The 15,214-nt window shown below is 38.1% G+C and overlaps 1 protein-coding gene across 8 annotated transcripts in view; it reads left to right on the top strand.

Moving 5' to 3' along the window:
- The window catches only part of COBLL1 (cordon-bleu WH2 repeat protein like 1), a 168,473-nt gene that overhangs the window by 56,558 nt on the left and 96,701 nt on the right, over window positions 1–15,214 (top strand). The gene's annotated exons all lie outside the window — the stretch shown is intronic.

Genomic DNA, 15,214 nt, shown 5'->3' with positions numbered 1-15,214 from the left:
ATACAGTATTTAAAAATATATGGCATTTTTATTTTTTAAAGATTTATTTATGCTAGAAAGAGCATGAGCAGGGGGAGGGACAAAGGGAGAGCATTCCAAGCAAACTCCCTGATGAGCATGGAGCCAGATTTGGTACTTAGTCCCACAACCCCAAGATCATGACCCGAGCAGAAATCAAGAATCAGGTGCCCAACTGACTGAGCCACCCAAGCATGAAAATGTAGTGTTTTTAGAATGCAGTCACACTTATGACTATCAGCTTAAATAGACTGCTCTATATATAGGTTATTATATATGAACTTCATAATAACCAAAAACCTATAGTAGATAAACACACACACACACAAATACTGAGAAATGAATCTAAACATACCACTAAAGAAAGCTATCAAACCTCAAAGGAAGAGAACAAGAGATGAAGAAAGGAACCAACCAACAAACAAAAAAACAAAACGAAAACAGTTAAAATATCAGTAAGTACATACTATCAAAAAATACTTTAAATGTAAATGGACTAAATGTTCAAATAAAAAAATACAAGGTTAGTGAATGAACTAAATAAAAATAAATAAATGAATAAAAAAACCAAGATCCATCTATTTGCTTCCTACAGGAGACTCCCTTCAAAGGGCACACACAGACTGAAAAGAAAGGAATGGCAGAAGAAATTCCATGCAAATGTAAATGGTAAGAAAGTTGAGGCAGTAAGACTTATATGAAGCAAAAAAGACTTTAGATCAAAGATTGTAGCAAAAGACGAAGAAGGGCATTACATAATGATAAAAAGATCAATCCAACAACAGAATATAACATTTGTAAACATTTATGTACCCAACATAGAAGTAACTATATGAAATAAATATTAACAGACATAAAGGGAGAAGTTGACAGCAATACAATAATAGTAGGAGACTTTACTACCCCCCACTTACATCAATGGTTAAATCAGACAGAAAATAAACAAAAAATATTGGTCTTAAATGACATATTAGACCAGATGGATTTCATAGATATCTACAGAATGTTGTATCCAAAAACAGCAGAATACACATTCTTTTCAAGTACAAACAGAGCGTTCTCCAGGATAGATCACATGTTAGGCCACAAAACAAATCTCAATAAACTTAAGATTAAAATCCTACCGAGCATCTTTTCCAACCATAGTGGTATGAAACTAGCAATCAGTTACAAGAAAAAAAACTGGAAAAAAAAATACAAACACATGAAGCCTAAATAATGTGCTGCTAAACAACTAACAGGTTGATGAAAAAAACAAAAAAAAACAAAAGCGAAATAAAGCATCCCGAGACAAAGGAATATAGAAACAGAATATTCCAAAATTTATGGGATGCAGCAAAGGGAGTTCATATTGATACAGCCCTACTTCAAGAAATAAGAAAAATCTCAAAGGAATAGTCCAAATTTACATCTAAAGGAACTAGAAAAAGAAGACATGAAGCCCAAAAGTAGTAGAAGAAAGGAAATAATAATGATCCGAGTTAAATAAATGGAATAGGTGCAAAAAAAGAAAACAGAAATCAGTCGCAATAAGAACTGTTTCTTTGAAAAGGTAATCATAATTGGCAAACTTTTAGTCAGACTAATCAAGAAAAAAGGAGAGGGCCTAAATAAATAAAATCAGAAATGAAAGAGAAGTCACAACGGGTATCACAGAAATACAAAGGATCATAAGAAACTTCTGTTAATGATTATATACCAACAAATTGGACAATCTAGAAGAAATGGATTCATTCCTAGAAACACAGTTTTCTAAGACTGAATTGTGAAGAAAAAAATAATTTTTGAATAGATCAAGATTACTTGAGAGATTGAATCAGGAATCAAAAGTTTAAACAGGCAAAAGTCCAGGACCAGATGACTTCACTGGTGAGTTCTATCAAACACTCAAAGATATAATCCCAGTCTTTCTCAGACTATTCCAGAAAATTAGAGGGAAGGGAATGCTTCCAAACTTATTTTACGAGGCCAGATTTACCCTAATGCTAAAACTAGACAGACGGGCAATAAAAGAGAATTACAGGCCAATATCCATGATGAACAAAAATCCTTATCAAGATATTAGCAAACAAAATTCAACTACATTAAAAGGACCATACACCATGATTACATAGGGTTTATTCCAGGGATGCAAGGATAGTTCAACATCTGCAAATCAGTCAACATGATACACCAACCACATTGATCATCTCAGTAGATGCAGAAAAAGCCTTTGACAAAATTTAACACATGATAAAAACTCTCAACAAAGTATACATAAAGGGAATGTTCTTCAATGTAATAAAGGCCATTTGTGACAAACTTACACCTGATATACTCAGCATTGAAAAGTTGAAAGCTTACCTCTAAGATCAGGAGCAGGACAAGGATGTCCATTCTCACCGCCTTTTTTCAACATAGTTTTGGAAGTTCTAAACAAGCAATTAGGCAAGAAGAAGAAATAAAAGGCATCCAAATTAGAAAAGAAAAAGTAGAACTGCCACGATTTTCAGAGTGCTGTCACATACAGATAACCGTAAAGATTCTACCAAAAATGGTTAGAATTAAAAAACAGTAATTGCCGGGGCACCTGGGTGGCTCAGTGGTTAAGCCTCTGCCTTCAGCTCAGGTCATGATCCTAGGATCCTTGGATCGAGCCCCGCATCGGGCTCCCTGCTGGGCAGGAAGCCTGCCTCTCCCACTTTCCCTGCTTGTATTCACTCTCTCACTGTTTCTCTCTCTCTCGGTGTCAAATAAATAAATAAAATCTTAAAAAAAAAAACACAGTAATTGCAGGATACAAAATTAACATATAGAAATCTGTTGAGTTTCTATACACTTATAATGAACTAGCTGAAAGAAAAATTAAGAAAATGATCCCATTTACAATTACATAAAAAAATAATAAAGTACCTAGTTATAAATTTAACCAAGGAGCTGAAAGACTTGTTTACTCTGAAAACTATAAGACATTGATGAAAATAATTGAAGACACAAATAAATGGAAAGATATATTGTGCTCATGGATTAGAAGAATTTATTTTGTTAAAATACCGATACCGTGGATGCCTGGGTGGCTCAGTGGGTTAAGCTTCTGCCTTCAGCTCAGGTCATGGTCTCAGGGTCCTGGGATCAAGGCCTCCATGGGTCTCTCTGCTCAGCGGGAAGCTTGCTTCCCCCTGTTTCTCTGCCTGCCTTTCTGCCTGTTTGTGATCTCTCTCTCTCTCTCTGTCAAATAAATAAATAAAATATTAAAAAAAAAAAGATAAAATGCCCATACCATGCAAAACAATCTACAGATTCAGTGGAATCCTCATAAAAATATCAACAGTGTTTTTCACAGAACTATAACAAGTAATCCTAAAATTTGTATAGGGCTTCAAAATGCCTCTAATAGCCAAAGTAATCTTGAGAAAGAAGAACAAAGTGGCAGTTATCATGCTCCCTGATTTCAAGTTGTTCTACAAAGCTATTGTAATTAAAAAGTATGGTCCTGGGAGAAAAACACATAGATGAATGGAGTAGAATTAGAGCACCCAGAAATAATTCACACATATATTGTTAATTAATCTATGACAAAGGCAGGAGTATACAATGGGGAAACAAAACAGCTATATGCAAAAAAAAAGAAAAAGAAACTGGATCACTGTTTTATAACATATGCAAAAATTAGCCCAAAATGGACTAAGAACTTGGATGTATGACCTGAAACCATAAAATTCCTAAAAGAAAACACAGGCAGTAAGCTCCTTAACATTGATCTTAGTGATGGATGAGACCCTACTTTGTTTTACATGGCCACATTTCCTGACTTTCCTTCCCCCCAGTCCTCATTAAAATATCACCTTTGGTTCTTTTTGGGGTGATGAAAATGTTCTAAAATTGATTATGTTGATAGTTGCACAACTCCGTGAATACACTACAAAAACACTGTATTTTATACTTCAAATGGGTAAATTTTACCATATGTGAATTATATCACAATAAAGCTGTTATATTTTTAACATCTTAGAAAAATATCACCTTTGGCCTTTCTGCTCATGTGTCCTGTGGAAGATTTTTTTTTTTTTTTAATTTTGAGTAATTATTATAGGAGGTGCAACAGCGGATGCTAGAGCTACTCTCTAGTTTTTAATTCCTAAATGCCAGAAAATAGCAGCTATAACTCTGCGAGAGTGCTCTAAATCTATTATATTTTTGGAAGAATATTTCTCAGAGGACTCTTTCAGAGATAAGCTGCAGATAATCAAGTGTTTACAACATAAACATACATATATAGTTACATACATTTTTTTTTTCCTGAATTGAAGTAATTTCATTATGCATTTTCCTGGGGATTTCTGAAGAGAGTTATCATGTGGAGAGTACACTAGAAGGATTCAGATTTTGCAGAGTGTGGAAAGAAATTTCTAGGCTAGTGTTCTGTCTTTTAGCATTTTTGGTTCAGATGCTTAAACCTGTCAAAAGTTTAACTGGTTTCTAGAGAGAAGTAGAGAGTTCTCCAAAGCACTTTCCCCACATTGATGGAGGCTATATTATATAGACCATTTTTTTTCTTGAGTTCCTTGTGTAGTCTCTCCATTTTTTAAAAAGCTTTTATATTTAGTAAGCAAATATAATACCAGTTATTGACGGTTAAGAGAAAAAATGGAAGGAGTCTCTTTGTTCATGTTTAGTTACAAAGAGTAATTTATTTGATATTTCTATCTTGATATTTGTATTTTTGTCTTCATCTGCTTCCTCTCAAAGCGTTTGAGTATAAGGAGGAAAAAAAACCTGGTAAGCTTAAAAGAAAACACACACACACACACACACTCACTCCAGCTGGCTGTTTTGGAAGTGTTCATAGTTATGTAATCAGCCCAGTACGTGTAAAACATCCATCAACTTAAGGATAAGAAAGTAAGTAATAATCTTAATAGAGAATTATCCATTTGTACTCAGTGATTACTCATTTTTGAAAATGTCCTATAAAAGGGGTAATTGCAGAGAGAATATCTGCAATTACAATCTAGATTTTGATATGAGAGGTAGGCTTGTTGATTATAGGTTTTCAGGTAGATAATTAAGTAGTAATTAAATTAATCTTATATTTTCACCTGTTCTGAAATGTGAATAGAAATAATACAAGGCTAAAAATAGAGTTTAGAAAATTAATGGGTTAGCCACCACCACTAATGGATTGGCTACAAGATGCATAGCTGTTACCTTCTGAGTCTATGCTCTGTGACAGACATGGCCTCAACTTCCCATCTCCCTTTACCTCTTCTCATTATTCTTGTTCTTAAATAAGATTGCTTTTCCTTTGGAAGATAATTATCCTCCTGGGCACAGAGGTAATATTAATATTGGTTTTTCCTTATGCCCTCTTTTTTGCTTCATATTATCCTGTTTTCTTGGAAGCGAGGGCACAATCAATCAAGAATCTCACTGCCTTGGGGATTCATACCATCGGCCAAATACTCTTGACCACATTCATAGCTGCCCATCTCCTACAGTTTTTTCGTCTGTCCCCTCTACCTGTTATCATGATCTTTATTAAGATAGGGTATTTGACTCATCTGCCACCTATCTTAATTTTTTTTTTTAAAGATTTTATTTATTTCTTTGACAGACAAAGATCACAAGTAGGCAGAGAGGCAGGCAGAGAGAGAAGGAAGCAGGCTCCCTGCTGAGCAGAGAGCCCAATGCGGGGCTCAATCCCAGGACCCTGGGATCATGACCTGAGCTAAAGGCAGAGGCTTTAACCCACTGAGCCACCCAGGTGCCCCAATGTTTTCGTTTTTAATTAGAACTTCTGTACTCCTATAAACCATCTCTTTTGTTACTAACTGGAATTAGCATATCCCTGATAAGATAAATTCAGAAACTCCACTCTACAAATTTTTATTCTCTTTTCTTTCCTATTTCACCTATTCTGCTTTTTATGTATTTTTTTTTAACATTTTTTATTTTTCTGGTCATCTGGCTTCTCATGCATTTGTTTCTCTCTTCTGTCTAAATTCTAGGGTCAGTCATTTTAACTTTCTTCAATTAGCTGGCTCAGTTTCAAGCTTTCTCTTTCCCTAGATAGACTTTTGTTCAGCAGCCACCAACCATAAAACCAATCAGCCTAAATTGTAGTTGCTCCCGTTTCAGTTCTCCAGCTGATGGGTGCTACTGGAGGGAGAAAGTGGGCCCAGATAACCCAGTGGTAGAGTGTTTGCATATATCTTTTGTCATTTTCATAACTTCCATGAAAGCTATCATTATCACCTTTTTCTAGATTAAAAGAAGGGAGAGGAGGAAGAAGAGGAAAGTTGGGTGTGAACACAGGCCTTCTGATGCACGACTGCACAAAGGATCAGCAGTTCTAGATGTCACATCCGCACATCAGTCTTTCTTCACGAGGTCTCTTACTCTGATTGTCAGACTCCTGGGCTGCACTCTGGACCGGCTTGAAGACTGTCTCCATAGCTATGCCCATGGCTAGAGTGATGCCAGCCTCTATTTGATTTGGTCCTGAGTTATTGTCAATCTCAGTAGTAAGGTTGTGAGATTTTGCTATTCGTTTTAGGGTAATTAGGGCCCACTTACATGGCTAGTTAATGGGAATCAATCCCAGCTAGTTACCAGGACTGCCAGACTGTGCGAGAAGTATGAAATTGATGCTGGGAAAGCCACTGATAAGTGTGTGTTATGGTGGCTGATACTTTTATTCAGTATAAAAAAGGAAACATTTTCAAATGCTGATAGTTTATTTCCAGTTTGCTTACAGAAATTTAGAAGACTAAATCATAAAAGAAGACAGTCTGAAGTCAATGAAATAATTTTATAGGGTTTACTTTCTTGGGTCAATTCATATGGGAGTAGGAAAGGTATTGTTATTTTAGTAATTCCAATTTGGGGTTTTATGAGCCGTATAAGCTGGAGGATAAAGAATGCAAAATAATTGAGATTGTAGTTGCAAGTGTAACTCAGGTGTTTAGCCAAGTAATATATTGTGGATGGCAAGTAAATGAAGCTAGGGTATTTATTTGAGGGGTAGGTACAGGATTTGAAAGGTATAAGAAGTTATAATCAGGATAGGATATTAAAGTTTGACATATATGATGTAAAATTTCAGGTAATTACAAGGCCCTGTGGTGATGGAGTGCAAGTGTGAAGAAGTCAGTGAACTTAGGGTGTTGATGGACCATCAATGTGAGTTCTGAAATTTTAAGTAAGAGCAAAAGGAAGGGTAAGTTTACTATGAGTCAGACGTCAAGTTCCTCAGTGTTTGTAGAAGGCGACCTGGGGTTAAGTGATTAACATGGATAAAGCGGAAATATACCTAGATGGCCAATCCTTGGAGGAAGAAGAGTGTTGCTATTGAGCTAGAGTAACACATTCCTGTGGAAGGTGCAGAAGGGATTTAGGAAGATGCTGACTCCATTCCCTTTCCCTGATCTGCCATGTTGAAGTCTGTGATGGAGATGGCATAACTGAGGAAAAGGCAGTCTATGAAAGCTTCTTGGGAATTAGAAAGCAATTCTAGAATTCCTGTTGAAAGGGCTATGGGTAGGGGTTGATGAGATAGGACCTGGAAAAGTGACATTAAGCCACTTGGTGACAGGTATTAGGGATCTGAGGCTGAGAGGTATGGATTTACGAAATAGACTTCATTCAGGCTCCTTGTGGAGTGATTTAAGACATTTTTTTGCTGTCAGTGTTATCACTGACTATTTGAGCCACTCCTGCTAGTCTACCCGTAAACTGAGCTACTTGCTCTTTTCTGAGTCCCCTTATGCCTGGCTCTGCTCACATAAGCAGTTTTCCAAATTTCTCTCTCACTCCATCTCAACGTCTATAATCAACCTCCTGTAAAACCATGTCAACCCTCACCTCCTCTGGGATGTTTTCTTCATACTTCTACCCAGATATATATTCTGTTTTTTTTTTTTTATTTTAAGATTTTATTTATTCATTTGACAGATGGAGATCACAAGTAGGCAGAGAGGCAGGCAGAGAGAGAGGAAGGGAAGCAGGCTCCTTGCTGAGCAGAGAGCCCCATGCGGGGCTCGATCCCAGGACCCTGAGATCATGACCTGAGCCAAAGGCAGAGGCTTTAACCATTGAGCCACCCAGGTGCCCCATATATTCTGTTTTATTTGTCATGACTCTTGAGTTGCTTTGTGTGTATTTATTGCAGGACTGCATATTTTAGTTCATTTCTTGTACTACCTAGCCTGAGTCCTTTCTCTTTGTGCATGTAGAATATCTTGCTGAACATGGCAGTCAAAAGGGACTCCCAGGGGCGCCTGGGTGGCTCAGTGGGTTGAAGCCTCTGCCTTCGGCTCAGGTCATGATCCCAGGGTCCTGGGATCGAGCCCCACATCGGGCTATCTGTTCGGCAGGGAGCCTGCTTCCCTCTCCCTCTGTCTCTGCATGCCTCTCTGCCTATCTCTGTCTGTCAGATAAATAAATAAAATCTTAAAAAAAAAAAAAAAGGGACTCCCAAGCGTGGAAGGAGCCCTCCAGGTCCCTAGAGTTTTAATCCATGTGTTGGAATATTCCCAATTCATTTCTCCATGCAGTACGGTCAACTTTGTTAACAAGAATTATTTGTATACTTAGAAAAACTCTCAATTGAACTTAAGGCATATATTCTTCTGAAAAGCTAGACTTATTTTTTTATTGTCACTGCTTCATTTCACTATCTTCAGCTGCCCGTTATATATCTGTCTGGTGAAAAAATAAAAAAGCCCTTTCTTGGGGGTGGGGTGGGGATTTCCTCTAGCTATTTATTAATCAAAGAAGACTTCAGCTGTAATTCATGTATCAGCTTCCTATTTTCTTCCTGGAGAATAAGCCACAGATTTTTTCCCCCCTATCTTGGGCTCAAACAATGCTGAAAACCCCCAGCAAATAGAAAGCATAGTTAAAGGATGACCGGAATATCTGTACAAGGTTTATTTCTGCTACCATAGCAACTACCAGCAGTTACATTGTCTCTCACTTTTGGAGCTCCTAGCTCACATGAAAAATGTTAACTGGTGTGACTTTCCGTATTGACCCCTGCTGGAAGTTGAGGCTCTGTCCCCTGTTAATCATGAGGAGCTTTGTCTTTAAAAACAACAAAACAAACAAAAACCAAACGAAACAAACAAAAGCCCCAACTCTTTAAATCTTTAACTACTTCAGTTTTTCATGGGATCTTCTAGAAATATTCTCATGAATATCTGACTACTTTTCCTTAGATATCAATTTAGTCTTTATATTCATTATTAAAATAACTTATTGACTCTTCTAGTACTGATAGAATAAAAAAAAATGAAAATGACTAATTTTTTGCCTTAAATGATCCATAACGTAGGATGAGAAATAGATGATGTGTAATAAGTGAGTGTCCTTTTCTAAGTGTTCAGTGAACATAGGACAGGGAACTAGGGCGTTCAATGGGAGGAAGGAGGAGAGAAATAGGGGTGTCTTCTCAGAGGAATTAACATTAGAACTGGCCTTTTTTGGAGAACCAGTGTTTTGGACAACAGATATGCACATATCTGTGCACAATATGTGTATTGGGAACTGTGTATATGCTTTAGCAATGTGTAGGGAACTTGTGGGACTAAAGAACTATCTGTGGATTCTTTAAAGAAAGGAACTAAAGTTTAATTAGAGATTCAAAATACAGACACAAAAATAGATCAGTAAGACAATCTAGGGTTATATGCATAGTGTTTGAGTAGCTTCCATGTGCTGTGCCTATGGTGATAGTGCTCCCTTCTTCAAGGATCTTATTTGCGAATATAAAACATGCATTAATGAAAACTTAGCATCTTAGTCAGTCTATAAAATTAATATGAATGAAGTTAAGAGTTGAGTGATGTCTATGCTGTGAAATGAGAGAGATCACCAGGAGCTGAGGAGAGAAAGGAAGCCATAGAAGGTTAGGGTGGCCCACTTGGACCTGCTGCGTCTCTTGCCCAGATCCTGGGCTTGCCCTGGATCTTAGTCTTGCTGCTGCCACCCCCTCTTCCGGCTGCCTCAGCACCTGTGGAATGTGTGACAACATCCACTCCAATGATTGGTGGTTCTCCCCCACCCCCCAGATTCTATTTATTTGACAGAGAGAGAGAGAGAGAGAGAGAGAGAAAGCACAAGGTGGGGAGGTCAGGGGGGAAGGGAGGGGCAGAGGGAGAGGGAGAAGCAGGTCCCCACTGAGCAGGGAATCTGACATGGGGCTCGATCCCAGGACCCTGGGTTCATGACCTGAGCCAAAGACAGATGCTGAACCTACTGAGCCACCCAGGCACCCCTGGTATTTGATGGTTTTAACTTTGTATCTCTTGAATTAAAATGTCTGATCTAAATCTTGGGTGTGTTTGGAATGTCTGGGAAGGAAGAAGAGATTTTAGTGTCTGGATTTTTTGTATCTGGATCTATCCAGGTGGCCAGAACATGTGCTCCTGACACTGCTGCTGAGGGCCACAGTCCCAACCCAAGAGGCGTTTGTCCTGTCTCTCTGAAAGACCTGTGGCATGTTGACACCCGTTGGATTGTTGTGTGGCAGTCCCCACACACGGTCATCATAATCATGTGCTGAAGGCTTAATCTTCCCTTTGCATAATTTAAGAAAATAATCTTGAAAAACTAGACAATCTACTGAACTATTGATAACATTTAAAACATAATCATAATAATACTGAGACATTATATTCATACTTTTGGGGCATCTGGGTGGCTCAGTCAGTTAAGCATCTGCCTTTGGCTCAGGTCATGATTCCAGGGTCCTGGGATGGAGTCCCACATCAGGCTCCCTGCTCAGCTTCTCACTCTCCCTATGCTCCTCCCCCCACTCATGTTTTCTCTCTCTCAAATAAATAAGTAACGTCTTAAAAAAAAAAAGGAGTATTCCTACTTCCATAATCTATGGAAATCTTAAATTATAAAACATAAAAGGCAATACAAAGTAACAAGGGAATTAGAAGTATTGTTTAAATGAAAATTATAAGGATAAAAATTCCTTTTTTTCTACTGGATAGTTTCTCTGAGGTTAAAGAGAAAACTATTAAGAAAACAATGCATGGCTTTGTTCAGTTTAAAAATATATACACTGATAATGTCAATTATTTAGGAAATGATTTTTACATTTTTTCTAAAAAAGCAACAGTGAGATTTGAATACCTTCTTATGGTCTTGATGTCTGTTGCATATAAGTCAGTTTTATTGTTTTTTCCCTGTGCATGTAGTTACCTCATGCCCTTTTTTTTTCTTTTTTTAACATTTAAGTACAGAGCGCCTATAGATAAGTCATTTCATAGTTCAAGCCTTTAAAATAAAATCAGGGTGGAAAATTTAATTTGGTGCACATTTGAAATTAAATTAGACTCTAAGTTTAATGGCTAGAGTACAGGTTCTGGATTCAAATACTGCCTCCTGGGTACCTCATTGACTCTAAATTGTTCCTATTCTTAGGTATCTCAGTAGAATGCCTGTTTGGCTTATTATGAGAAAGAGGGAAGGAATGCTTGAGAAGCACTTTACAAAAAGCCTGGTCAGCAGAAAGTGCACAGTATGTGGGCTCATGATGATGCCAAATCATTCTTTTATCTAAAAATTAAAATGTTCGGGGCTTCTAGGTTGCTCAGTAGGTTAAGTATCCAACTCTTGATTTCACCTCAGGTCATGATCTCAGGGTTATGAGATCAAGCCCACGTTCAGCTCATGAGTTAGGTGTGGAGTCTGCTTAAGATTCTCTGTCTCTTGCTCTGCCCCTAGCCCCTCTGCAAAATGTTAGCTCAGTACTGCTACAGTTTGTTGATAATAATTTTATTTTTAGTGACTTTTTACAGAACTGTTCCAGCCTTATCCATTAGTATTCATGTACTTTTTTGGGGGACATAGACCATTATTGTGCTTTTTGTTTCTTTTTTTTTTTTTTCCTTTTTTTCCTGTGAATATAGGGCACCTAAAAAATAAAAGCCTTTCTGATTAAAAAAAAAAAAGTTTAATCACTGCAAAGAAGATAAATGTCTGTTTTTCTCTATGTGGTATTCATTATGATCTACATGTAAGGTGCTGAATCTTATTTTTGTGCTTTTGATTTTAAAGTAGTGAAAGTTACTTTCACAATTAAAATGCAACATTATGAAATTCAGAATATTATGGAAGGAAACAGATTGCTCACTGCTGGTAGAATTCTGGAGGGGGCATGTATCTATTTAAAATTCTCTCAAGACGAAGGAAACGCCCAGAGGAAAATATGCACATCACAGGCAAGGTATTCTTAAAGGGTGTCTATTCTGGAGCTTGACTAAGTGGAAGAGCAAATTATTGACTGAGAATCATATTTACTTCTTGCCCAGAGACCTCACAAGGCGACAGCATGTCTTCATGAAAACATAGCTTCTCCACTGTATCTGTTGCTTACTCTGCCGTTTGGATTTCCACTTCACCCGGCAGAGACATGGGCAGGGCCGCCTAGGGCAAATATCATTTGGCTTCTAAATAAGGCACTAAGATGGAAATACACAAAAGTAGAGTGATTCCGGAATGAATAGAACTGCAACTTCTGTTCGTACTAAGCAGTGATCATAATACCTGTGTCTTTGTAGAGCTTGTAACCCAATATCCTAGGAACCAAGGAAAATAATCATATTTGGCTTTAGAATTAATGTTGAATTATTAATTATTTTCCAAGAGGAAGCCACACTGAGAAAGTTGATCTAGAAAAAGCCCTCATGACAAATCTCAAAATTTTTCCATGTGATTCACCCAGAGGCCTTAAAAAAAAAAAGTATGCATCTGTGTTTGTGTTTGTATCTTTAAGTGTAAATTGACTAATAAATTATAGATTTACATTTTAAAAACTGATACACTTTTTTAAAAGGGATAGCTTAGAATTAATTTCACTGTCAAAAATATTTATTGCAAAGGCCTGCTTATGTTCTCTTTTGGGGCATTAGAATACTCAGTAAGTTTTAGCAATTTCTATGCTGCAGACTCTTGTGCTGAGAACTTTCTTTATAGTAGCATATTAAACCCCTGAGTAGGTGATATTGCCCCATTTTACAGATGAGGGTCTAAGAGTGAGGTTAAGTCACTTGCTCTACACTTGACCAGTTAATGGCTAAGCTAGGAATCAGCCCAGGTAGTCAGCACTATCTTGCTAGACTGCTTCTGCCTTTAAGCAAAAGTAGCACTTTGCTTGAATTATAGGATAGTGGGGTGATGTTGCAACTATTAATCTGAACTAGAGAATAAGAATAATTGTATTTCTACCTTTTAATTAAAATATAAGAAGTGCATGAAGCAAACCATTCCCAATAGGCCAAAGTGCAGCCTGAAGAACCTTCCCAACAGATGGGGGCCGACCCGTATTTCCTTATTAACATTACTCTTCTTTTAATTTCACGTCTATACTAATGGAGCTCTACCACCTTAGTTCTCTTTCCTTCTAGACTGATTTATTGGAACGGTGGCTGGTGGGGGAATCCTAGTCCACGTGGTCTCTGCTGCAGGAGCTAAAGGGCCTTGTTACTAGATTTGCTCCCAGGGACCCTCCTGTTCTGACAAGATAGTCCTGCCTGGGCCTGAGTGCCTGTGGGAAGCTGGGAGATATCCTGCAGTGGAAAGACTAGCGAGGTATCTTCTTCCCAGAATTTTGATTCTAGGGAGTGGAGGAGGGGTGGGGTGGAAGGCGGGTTTTGTGAGAACAGCCAGAAAAAAAAAAAATGAAAAATAACAGTGATAAATGCCTTGAGGAGAATTAAAATAGGGTGATGTCATAGCAAACGGTTTGCTGCTTTAGACAATATCCATGAAAGTCTTTATGAGAAGTTAATATTTAAATTGAGATCTGAGTGATGAGGAAAGAGGAAAGCACAGGGGGAAAGGAATTCTAGGTCTGGGGAACAGCAAAAGCAAAGCCCCTAAGGTTGGGAGGCTTATGAATAACAGACCTACAAGAAAGTCAGTGTTACTAGCGCACAGAAGGCTTATGAAAGGAGTCTGAGACTGAGATAGGGCCAGTCTGGTTGGATTTTTTATGCACTGATGAAACTTTTGGGATTTACTCTTAAAGCTGTAGGAAGTCTTTGGAGGATTTACAACAGAGAATGAGTTGATTGAGTTTATATTTAAAAATGATCACTGTATGGGGTGCCTGGGTGGCTTAGTTGTTAAGCATCTGCCTTCAGCTGGCTCAGGTCATGATCCCAGGGTTCTGAGATGGAACCCTGCATTAGACTCCCTGCTCCTCAGGAAGCCTGCCTCTCCTTCTCCCATTCCCCCTGCTTGTGTCCCTGCTCTCGCTATCTGTGTCTGTCAAGTAAATAAAAAAAAATCTTAAAAAAATAAAAAAAAAACGATCATTGTTGAAGTGTTTAGCAGAGATTGGATTGCAGCATGAGAGCGGAGGCAGGGAGACTGTACTGGTGGTATATGTGGGAGGGACAGATTGACCCAGGCTGTAATGGAGATTGAGTAAATGGATTCAGCATCGATTTTAGATGACATTTGAACAGTGAGGGAAAGAGAATCAAAGTTAACCCTCAGATTTTTGGCTTTCCTGGGGCTGTTTATTGAGATGGGAAGACTAAGGGAGGAGAAGTGAAGATTTTGTTTTTGGCATTGCCAAATTTGACATGCCTAATTAGATAGCCAGGAGAGATATAAAGAAAATGGCCTGGGGTGCTTGAGTGGCTCACTTGGTTAAGCGTCTGTCTTTGACTTAAGTCATGATCTTGGAGTCCTGGGATTGAGCCCTGAGTTAGGCTCCCGGCTCAGCAGGGAGTCTGCTGTGTCCCTCTGCTCCTCCCCACCGATCATGGTCAATCACTCTCTCAAATAAATAAAATCTAAAAAGAGAAAAAAGAAGAAAGAAAGAAAGAAAGAAAATGGGCAGTAATACCCCAGTAGGGTGACCATATGATTGATTATGCAACGTGAGACACCGTGGAGAAGGAAGCAGGGGTGTGGTGGGATTTGGGTTTTACTAAAACTCAACTACTATACTAAAGCAAGGACAACAGAGGTAAACTGTGGCTCCCTTGGCAAACCAGAAGGTATGATAGGTAGGAATCTAGTTCCAGGAAAATATTTCAGAATTGGTAATATCAGATGTTTAGAGTAGTGCTAAGAAGTCAAGTGAGATAAGAACAGAGACAAGGTCTCTTCTTATCCAGAGCAACATAAAGGTATTTGGTGATATGAAAGTGTAGGACAGTATCAGTAAGGTTAAGAGTGCCAGCCAAAG

Source organism: Meles meles, chromosome 9, assembly GCF_922984935.1.
Source record: "Meles meles chromosome 9, mMelMel3.1 paternal haplotype, whole genome shotgun sequence".
Classification (NCBI taxonomy): domain Eukaryota; kingdom Metazoa; phylum Chordata; class Mammalia; order Carnivora; family Mustelidae; genus Meles; species Meles meles.
Note: the sequence above shows the minus strand (reverse complement) of the source record. Positions and strands in the feature narration are given on the sequence as shown.